Below are 10,911 nucleotides of genomic sequence, written 5' to 3'. Positions count from 1 at the left end.
ATCTTTTTTAGAATTGCGTATTCCATTTTAACCCACGACGTGGCTGGGCTATGCCCACGTCGTGGAAACTGCCAGATGCAAAACTTTAATAAAGTTTATCATATTAACTAATTTTTTTGCATATCATTCATTATTTAAAGTTCCTACAGCTAATTCTCTACTAATTACCGGTTTTTAGATGATGAATTGATGTCTTTCCTAATTAAAAAGAAAAGAAAGAAAAGAAAAAAAATTAAACAAAGAAAATGCAAACCAAACTCGGGTTGCCTCCCGAGAAGCGCTTCTTGTTCTTGGAGTCTTGAGCTGGACTCCGTGCCTTCTACGTTGAATCTTCGGAAGAGTCTACCACCAGGATCTTTTGTTCTTTGAACCGCCGTTTGTAAGCTTGAACTCTCCTTTTGTACACCTTCTTTGAATTCTCCTTTTTAGCTTTTCCATCTTCTTCAAGCTTGCGTTTTGTGCCCTTCGTTTGTTCCTTGCACTCCATAGCATTCTCTTCTTCTTTCACCACTGACCTTGTTACTCTTGAAGTGACTTCCTCTTCATCACTTGTCATTTCCTCGTCCTCTTCGCTCACCCAAGAATGTGGGTTCTTGTAAGCTATGACTTCAATCAAATACGGAATAGATGCCCTTGGTTTTGTCCTTCTTGACTTGATGAACTGCCTTTATCTCTTCTTCCATAAGCTTTTCCAGCTCTTTTAGTTCATTCTCCTCATTAATTGTGAACACCTCTTCTTTATCTCCTTGAAAGTCATCTCTTATCCCGAAGACTTCTTGTTCATCCCCAACCCTCAAAGTGAGCTTGGACTCGCGGATATCAACAAGGGCACCAGCAGTGTTAAGCAATGGCCGACCAAGGATTATCGGAACATCCGGATCTTCTTTCATGTCCAAGACTACAAAGTCTATTGGAAAAACAAATTTTCCAATTTTTACCAAAATATCCTCCACGATGCCGTGGGGTTGTGTCACCGAACGATTTGCCATGTGAATCTTCATTTTCGTAGCCTTCATCTTCTGAATCTCCAATTTTTGATAAAATGAAAAAGGCATTAGATTAATGCTAGCCCCAGAATCGGCGAAAGCATTAACCTTCATTTTGTTCCCAAACTCACATGGAAAAGTGAGGCGTCTAGGATCCCCCATCTTTTCTGGTGTTTCTCCCAACACAGCTTTTGAAGTTTGTTCACTTAGAATCACTGTAGACTGCTTCTTTAATTGCCTTCGCGTATCTATCAAGTCTTGCAGTAATTTCTGGTTCTCGGGGGCTTTGGATAAAGACTCGACAAAGGGGGTATTAATTGGGATCCCCTTCACATGCTTTACGAACTCTAAATGTTCCTTCTCCAGTTGACTAAGTGTTGCTCGGGTGGGAAATGGCATAGGTGGATGATAGGCTGGAATAGGCTCAAAGGATTTTTGTTCAGACTTGCGCCACGCCGTGGCCAGAGGAGTGCCACGTCGTGGCGAGCCTGGTTTAGCACTTTCTCCATTTTCGATCCTTGATTTCTTGGGCTGCTGCGGTTCTTCTTTCAACGCCTCCAGGAACTCAGATATTGCATCTTCTTCAGTGTCGATGGCCATTACGTGAGATTGGGCCTTTACTTCGGGAATCTTCGGGGACAATTTTTCATGGACTAGAGTGGCTAGTTAACCAAATTGTACTTCAAGGTTATGGATGGAGGCTTGCTGGTTCTTTATCAATGTTTGTTGTTCCATGATAGCGGAATCAGTGGCATCATGTCTCTTTTCTGAAGCCTCCATAAACTTCATCAAAATGGTCTCTAGGTCCGGTTTCTTCTCGGCCGGCAACTGCTCCTTTTGATATAGGCCTCGACCTGTCTGCCTATATTTCTCTTCTTTTTGCCTCTTATACTCTTCATATGGTAGCCACTCCTTCTTCGGTTTCCTCCAGTCCTCATCAAATTTATCCCCACTAGAATAGCACACCTGAGCTCTTCTGTTCCCAAACTCATCTATATTTCAGTCCTTGGTCAAGTGTGGACCACTGCATCTCTCGCACCCCACTCTTATGGCATGTATCGACTGGTCCATTTGTGTTATCCTACGATCCATGTTATTCAGCATGGCCATGACAGCTGCAATTTCTTCAGTTTGGGCCCCTCCATCGCCTTTGATTCCATCTTGCCTTGGGTTGTGGTATTCGCGAGAGTGTTTCGCGAATTCTTCAATTAGCTCCTTAACCTCCCTTGGATTTTTCTTTGTCAACGGTCCTTGAGAATCAAGGAGTTGTCTTGTCATCACATTGACCCCATCATAAAAGATTGACATCTCTTGCTGCACATTTAGGTCATGTTGAGGGCAATTTCTGAGCAAGCCCTTGTACCTTTCCCATGCTTCGTATAGTGACTCCCCCGGCTGTTGCTCAAAGTTGGCTATTGCCTTCTTGAGTTTGGATATCTTGGATGGCGGGCAAAACTGGTCCAGAAATTGCTCACGCATTTGAGCCCAAGTGGTGATTGTACCCGGTGGGAGTGCTTTCAACCACTCCTTAGCAGCTCCTTTAAAAGTGATGGGAAGCATCCTAAGCAAGACTGTGTTTCTGTTGACATTTGGGACATTGAAGTAATCCGCAATATCATTGACTTCATCTAGATGCTTAAAAGCATCCTCATGATCTTTCCTGAAAAATGGGATGTCCTTCAGTGCGGTCAGTATGTGTCCCTTCAGCTCGAATGTGGAAATGGTAGGTATTGCAGGTTGGACTAAACCGGGACCCATATCCTCTCGGATCCGCTTCTTGTAAGCTCCCATGGACATTTCTTCAATCGCTGCCATCTCGTTCCTTGGCTCGTTCTCGGGTTCGCTTGTGTGTTCTTCAAATTCTGGCTCGGTCTCACTTTCGAACTCGGTCAGGACGGGTGTATGATCCAAATGCTCAAGATTGCTCTTGTGCTTCGCTGATGAACTTGACTCTCCTGTCTTCTTTCCCGACTTCCTAGAAAAGGCTGACTTCAATTCCTGCAAGGGCGTCTTTTTCTTGTGAAGTGCAGACTCGGGATCTTCCAGTGGTGGCACCAAGTGTGTGTTTGAGCTTCTGGTCATGAACTCCTGCAACTTGCTAAACTAAAAACGTAAAACTTAACTAAAATAAGAAAAACTAACTTCAACTAAAAAAATCTAGTTTTTAACTGTCCACGTCGTGGCCAGAGTAGTGCCACGTCGTGGACTCTGTGAATAACAGAAAAAATTATTTTGCTGAAAAATTAACTTTTTTGTGGGTTTTTACTCCACAAGAAGGATCGACCAATTTAATGCAAATAAATAAGCTAAAAACTAATCCGTTCCCCGGCAACGGCGCCAAAAACTTGATGTGCACAAAAGTACTCACTAATTTTAATATTTATAACCTAACAAACTTAACTAACTATGCACTTATAGGCAGTGTACCTAGTCAGATTACAATATAGCTTGGGTAAGTCGGGTGTCGATCACAGGGAACGGTGTTCTAATTAATTTACTTACTATTAAATCAACCTAATTTATTAACAAGTTTAATAAGGGGTTTTATCTGGTTTTACAAGATCAGATGAACTTAAATCAAATTCAATAAATAAAAACCCACTCTTCTTTAGTTTTGAATCCACTTCTCCCTTATGGCTAGCTAATGATTACGGATTATTAAGTTGGTTTTTAGTTGTATTAGTAATTTAGTTCTATCTTACCAATAATTAACTAATTCATGTCAAAACATGTATGTTCACACATAATTAAACACAGAACTAATTATGAATGTAAATATGCTATGTAAGATTTGTTGTATAAACGCAATTATGGTCACAATACACGTTCTCTAGCACAAATAAGTTTTATTTATTCTAATTGCTAACTAAGATTAGTCAATCCTAGCTCTAACAATTAAATGTTCAATAAATTATTAGGTAAACAGGTTCATGGAGTTTAATGGTCACTAAGCTACACAGAACATGCAATCAAGCAATTGGATAAATGAATAATAGCATGCTAGGTTATACAAATCAAACACAAGCAATTTCTTTAGCAACTAAATTCAATCCATAAACATATAACTATTCATAAGTTCAAAGCTTCATCTAGCTAAACAAGAGTAGCTAGATTCAGCTGCTCATCATAGCAGATAAATCAACACAGCTAAAACTAATGAAAGACATGTTCTTATTTAACTAAAAATAAACCTTTACTTCTTTTGGTGTTGAAAACCTTCTTCCAGAACCTTTCTTTGGTTCTTATTTGTCTCCTGGAACTCTTTTTCTTCTGCCAAAAGCTTCTTTTTTTCGTAATAATCAGGAGGACTAATATAATCCTCAAAAACCCGCGCCACGTCGTGGCCAGATGTGCCATGTCGTGGGCTTCAAGCAATCCGTATCCTTCAAGGAAATCCTCCGCGTCGCGATGTTTATCTTCTGGAACACCCGTGCCATGTCGTGGGCTTCATCGCCACGTCGTGAATTGAGCGCTTATCGTGAATTTATTATTTTCTTGTCTTTCAAGCCTTCCATGTTCCCCATTTTGGCACTTTTGGTCCCTTTCTTTGAAAATCCTTTATATTGACTGAAAATAACAACTTAAAGTCATAAGTATCATTATTCTAACAAAAATGTACTTAAATATTGCCTAAAAATAAGTATAAATATGGCAATATCATACAACTATACTAGAAGAAGAACATATACAACTATATTAGAAGGAGAACATATACAACTATACTAGAAAGAGAACATATACAACGATACTAGAACGAGTAACATTACATTGCATATACATGAATACGTTAACAATTGTGATCCACTGTATCGGAGCATGATTTCAATGTCATGTGTCACACCCCAAAACTGAGAACGGCGGAAACGTTCTGGGGCGGAGGACGTCATGTATGTATCACAACAATGTGAAGTAGTAAACAAGCAACAACATCGTACATTGCATTAATAGTAATAGTTTAATACATGTGTGTTCTTTCATAGAAATAAGACATTACAACAAGTAATCAAAATAAAAGACGAGTCTTGACTGCTCCGTCTTCACAAAACCTGGTCATCGTACCTGTCTACTGGTGACCTAAGAATACAAGTTATTTTGAAAGTGTAGGTCAGCATTTAAGTTGGTGAGTTCATAAGTATTTAATGTCATTATTCGTATAAGTTTGATGATAACATTTGAAATCGTTCAATGTAATTGTTTGTATATGTTTTGAAAACTTCTAGAAAATCCCATATTTTCTACTAGCATAAATGTAGCCTTCTATCAAGACCTGAATGTTTTGAAAGTAGTCTTCTACCGAGACTTGTATGTTTTGTTGTAACAAAGATGGTTTTCCCCTTTGTGACTACTATTAATAATATATATAGTCTACTTCATCATTTACGTGAATGTATCACAAAATAAAAGTAATAGGGAAAATATAGCCATATAAGTATTACCCTTTAGTATTAGCATAAACACGACATCGTGACTGCCGAACGTTCTTACCTTGAATATCCATAGATGTTCATTTTCCTCTATAGCTAACAGCAGGTGGAAGGAATGGTTAGTTCCTTAAATGTCTTCCTAGTATAAGTATTAACCGTAGACATCCGTAGATGATCATTACCTTTGTTGCTAACAGGTGGGTTCTGGAATGGTTAGTCTCGTGAGTATACCTATAATGGTACCAACCGTAGACATCCGTAGATGTCCATTTACCTCTGTTACTAACAGCCAAGTTTAGGAATGGTTAGTCCCTTATTGTTTCTTACCACATATTATCTATGTAAAAGTATCCCTATAAGTGTATCCATGTAAGAGGAATCTCTATAAGAGTATCCATATAAATGTATCCATGTAAGAGGAATCTCTGTAAGAGTATCCCTTCATATAGCATGTAGTCTAGACTCATGAATGAACTGACTCTGGTGTAATTTCTTGTAATAGGGATAATGTTTTATATCCCCTAAACTATTCCTATAATAGTTTACTAGAATGTAATTGATGAGTGTCCAAGTAGGTTTATACACCCTTACTACCCAAGAGTGTCGGAACTGAATTAACTGATGGAACATTTTATGACTATATATGTACATATGATATATAACTAATATTTAAACGACTTTTGGACGAGTACCCAGACCACATCCAAATTGAGGAAAAGGAAACAGGGTGGATAGCCTTCCTAAGTCTTTTAAACATTTCTTATATAACTATACATATAGAGGCATGCAATTTATAATATAAAAGCATAAAAGAAGTTTTGTAAAACCTTTGAAAAGTTTAATAGAGAAGAATTTATGACTTGATGTCAGCTTATAAATCAAATCGAAAACCGTTTGACAAAACAGTTTAAGTGTGAGAAAACCTTTGTTTGAAGCACAACTATAGCAGATTCAAAAAGGAAACCTACAGTTTGTAAGACAGTTTCTAAAAGTATTTCAACATGTAAAAACGTTTGAGAAAACTATTTGAAGTACATATGAAAATGTTCGTTTGTTCTTGTGTATGAATGTATCTCTTTGAAATAGTATTTTTAGTATGTAAAAGTTCGTGATGTTCTCGTAAAACTATACCTATTATAGTTTTCTTTAAGTGTGTCTCGTTCGTATAGTAATCTCTAGTAAAATGTTCACTTGTTATGAAAAGTATAATTTTTATAGTGTCTAAGATGGACACATATACATATAGTATAAGCAGAGTGTTTGATTTATACATATATAACAACATTTTCCATTTCAAAAGATATGATGTTATCGTGATACATTTTGCGTATGAAAGTTTCCTTATAATAGTTATAAATCACATATGATTCCGTTAATAAAAAGTGTATAATGAAACTTTATGTGTTTTACTTGTATTCCCCCCCTTAAAAGCATATAAAAACATTTATAAAACGTTTAAAAGTGTGGATTATAGGGGTATGAACTCACTTGATAGATTGAAGAAAGCGGGACGAAAACCTAGCAGAACTTCTACTCAAGTAAGCGGATTTCTCGGGATTCTCGGGAATCTCGGGAGCGTAAAACTTCCTTCCCAACTTGGATATGAAAACCGGGACTTTGGGATGGCTCCGAGGGTTGAAATGCAGAGCTTCGGCGCGAGAAAGGGAAGAATTGAGCAAAAATGGCCGGCATCCTCGCATCCCTTTTATAGCGGCTGAAAGTCTCGCGTACGTGGGGCGTACTGACGAGGGTACGCTGGGCGTACGCAACGTCAGGCATGACCGCATCCTCGGTTGAAGCATCGGAGCGACGTGGACGAGCCGGAGCCTAGCATCCGAGTATGCTGGGCGTACGAGGGTACGCTGGGCGTAACCTGGATTGGTCCGATGACTCCTCCTTCGGATAATACCGGATTTTGAATTTAATTTATATTTTAATTATTTAGTAAACTTCAAAAATTCATATCTTTCTCATACGAACTCCATTTTCGACGTTCTTTATATCCACGTGAAGGTGAGACTACGATCTACAACTTTCGTTTAGACTCCGTCTGCAAATCTTGAATTTATTTTTAATATTATATTTTAATAGGTCGGGACATGAAAAGTCCGTTAAAGTTCCATAACTTCTTCATCCGACGTCCGTTTCCATCAGACTTTTTACCGTTGCGCTTCTATTATTGAGACCTTCGATTCTCATTTAGTTTGTGTCAGCTAAAAGTCTCTCGATTTCTATTTCGAGTTTTTAGTTGTCTACTGCTATATCCGTAACTTAGAAAATTCACAACTTTCTCATACAAAGTCAGATTTGGACGTTCTTTTCATGTACGTTTACGGTTTAATGATATCTAAAACTTTCATTTAGATACCTAAGGCTAAAAATTATTGTATTGAAACTTCGCGTTTTACGTCTATCAGTGTTGCCGGTTTTGCCGAGAATCTTCGGTTGGTCATAACTTCTTCGTTATAACTCGGATTCTAGGGTTCTTTATATGTACGAAAACTTTGATACGATTCCTACTACTTTATTTAACCCAAATAAGATTTTAGGAAAGTTAAATTTTAACGTAAATTTGACTTGTGATCCATCATATTGTCTCGAAATATCGGCTCTGAGTCGGTACCGGAGTCATCCTCTTCGAAATATCGGAGCATGACTTCAATGTCATGGCCCGAGTTGTAGCCAGAGTCTCTTGAAGGGAGAGCATGAATTTGTGTATAGATCTATACTAGATTGACTATCCTACACCTTGCTGCTAGCTACAGCCGGACCTGCAGGTCTGCGGGTGCCAAACGTCATTTCTTTTTACGACCTACATTAGTCGTTGTTACCCGGTTGATAGTATGGTACAATTTATCACATGATACCTTAATATAAATCTGGTTTAAGGTAGTTAGTACAGCAGTAGTTCCTATAATACAACACTACAGTACTACAATAATTTACCCTTTACATATATTTAGTGATTATTTCACTTAAACATTAATGTACAAACTATATTTTGTTAATGATAGTTACACTTGGGAAATTACACACTTTTACAATAAACGAACATACAAAACAGTTACGCCTTGGTAGAAGGCTACTTTAATAGAAAATATAGGTTTTTCTGAGAGATTCAAACTTTTACAAACACTTACAAACATTCACATACCTTTTACAAACTCATACTTAAAACCATGTTCAAACGTTTTGATACAAACACCGACACTAAAATACTTATGAACTCACCAGCTTAATGCTGATAAACTCTTTCAAAATAACTTGTATTCTCAGGTCGACAGTAGACAGGTACCGAGGCCAGCTTTTGAGAAGATGGAACGCATCCAAGACTCATCTTATTATTTTGATTTACTTTTTGGTGTCTATAACTGTACAGAACACGCTTGTATTAAAATTATATATTTAATGCAATGGATGATGTTGTTTTCTTATTTATTGTTATATTGTGTTGTGATACTTTACAACCTCAGCGAAGGTGGCTCTGCAGATCGAGCTCTGCCTGTCATTATCCGCAGGATAGCTCGTAATGGTGAACAAGGTCGAGCAGCTATCGACCGAGTCATGGAAATTGATGCCAACTTTGGTGTCAATACAGTCCGCATCCACCGTCTTGAAGAAGAAATGGAAAGGACCAGGAGGACCAATGAGACCCTGCAGCAACAGCTGGCTGCCTCCCGAGCCGAAGTCATAGAACTTCGAGCTCGTCAGAGGGCTCATGAGCGACACCTTCAAGAGGTGTTTCGTCAAGTGACAGACCTCAGGGTTCTCCCGAGGAATTCCCATTGCCGTTAGGAGATGTCTAGTACATCTTTATCTTTTGGTTAAGGATTAGCCTTTAGTATCTGTGCTCTAAGTAGCACTTGTTTGTAAAATATTCCTAACTTTCAGTACTCTAATTAGGAATCTAGGAACTGCCAAACTTTCCGTATGGTATGATGTAAGACCTAATGTTAGGTCGATTTTCCCTGAACTTGTTACATCAATAATACCAGTATTTTAGACAGTTATCTAATCTGTGGGAAAAATCTGTACGCTTGTGTTTTCCCATTAATCTTCCTGGTTGTGATCTCAAACACTCATTCAACTGTTGGGCTATGGCTAGTTAGTCCATGTGTCACTCTCACCCTACTTACAATTAATTCTTACCATTTTGTTTATCTTTATAAACTTATAGCTGAAAGATGCCTCCTCACAAACCTCCCAGGAATAACCCTGCACCTCCACCACCACCTCCTCCTCCAGTCATCAATACTGCAGCCCTGAATGTTGCCGTAGTCGCAGTAGTGGCAACTGCCATGGCTCAGTATCACTCTACTGATGCCAACAGAGGTGGAACCCCTGTTAACTCTATTCTTGCTGAAATCCCGGTGCGCTCGAGAGAGTGCTCCTACAACGATTTCACCAACTGCAAGCCAAAGTCCTTTCAGGGAACCGGCGGAGTCATCGCCCTCTCGCAATGGTTCGAGAAGACTGAATCAGTCTTCGAAATTTGTTCATGCCCTGCTGTGAGCAAAGTCAAATATGCCGCATGCACCTTTGAAGGAAAAGCCCTGACGTGGTGGAACGGCCACGTTAAAGCGCTAACTCTCGTAGTGGCGAATGACATGGGTTGGGAAACCATGAAGGACCTCATGATTGAGGTATACTTCCCGAGGGGCGAAATCCAGAAATTGGAGCAGGAGCTTTGGAGCCTAACCATGAAGGGCACCAACATAGTCGCATATACCGCCAGATTCAGCGAACTGGTGGCCCTCTGCCCCAATATGGTTCCCACTGAAGGGAAAAAGATCGAAAGGTACATATGGGGGCTAGTGCCTCTGTATCAGGGGAATGTCCTATCATAAAACCCTGTTACCTTCGACAGTGCCAAGCGATTGGCACAGCGACTCATTGACCATGGAGTCAAAACCCCTGCAACAACAACAACCCTAGCCATCCCGGAACCCTCCAAACCCGCTGACACTAAGCGAAAGTTATGGGAGGAGAAGAAGAAACAGTGAGCTGCCAAAAAGCAACAAATTGTGGCAGTGCATGCCGCAACAACCCATGCTGCTGCTACTGCTCCGGTGGGGCAGTATGTTGGAAATTTGCCTAAGTGCGGCAAATGCAATTACCACCACAAAGGCCCCTGCCGTGAAATGCAGTGCACTAACTGCAATGGGAAAGGACACACAGTCCGTTTCTATAAATCACCGGCGAGGCCGATTACCCAAGTACCCGGCTCTGGCGTGAGCCAGATCTGTTATGGATGTGGCGAGGCGGGCCACTATAAGAGGGACTGTCCCAAAGCGAAGAATGCTGGTGGAGCAGGAAGGGTACTAGCAATAGGCCATAGGGAAGTAGTTGCTGACACGACAGTGGTGACTGGTACGTTCCTCCTCGATAACTCCTATGCATGCATTCTGTTCGATAGTGGAGCGGAGCGAAGCTTCGTGAACCATAAATTTGCTCGCATGCTTAAACAACAACCACACACACTTAAAGAACAATTCACAGTA

General features: G+C 39.7%; 1 non-coding gene across 1 annotated transcript; it reads left to right on the top strand.

Annotated features, from left to right (window-relative positions):
• Nucleotides 1-2,310: 2,310 nt before the first annotated feature.
• LOC145077493 (small nucleolar RNA R71) lies at nt 2,311-2,417 on the top strand. Its single transcript, XR_013693236.1, has one exon. It is a non-coding gene; the product is annotated as a small nucleolar RNA R71 (small nucleolar RNA).
• The last annotated feature ends 8,494 nt before the right edge of the window (nt 2,418-10,911 follow it).

Source organism: Lactuca serriola, chromosome 9, assembly GCF_051521515.1.
Source record: "Lactuca serriola cultivar US96UC23 chromosome 9, Lser_US96UC23_V15, whole genome shotgun sequence".
Lineage (NCBI taxonomy): Eukaryota > Viridiplantae > Streptophyta > Magnoliopsida > Asterales > Asteraceae > Lactuca > Lactuca serriola.
The sequence above is the reverse complement of the archived record's forward strand: the minus strand, read 5'-3'. Positions and strand labels throughout refer to the sequence as shown.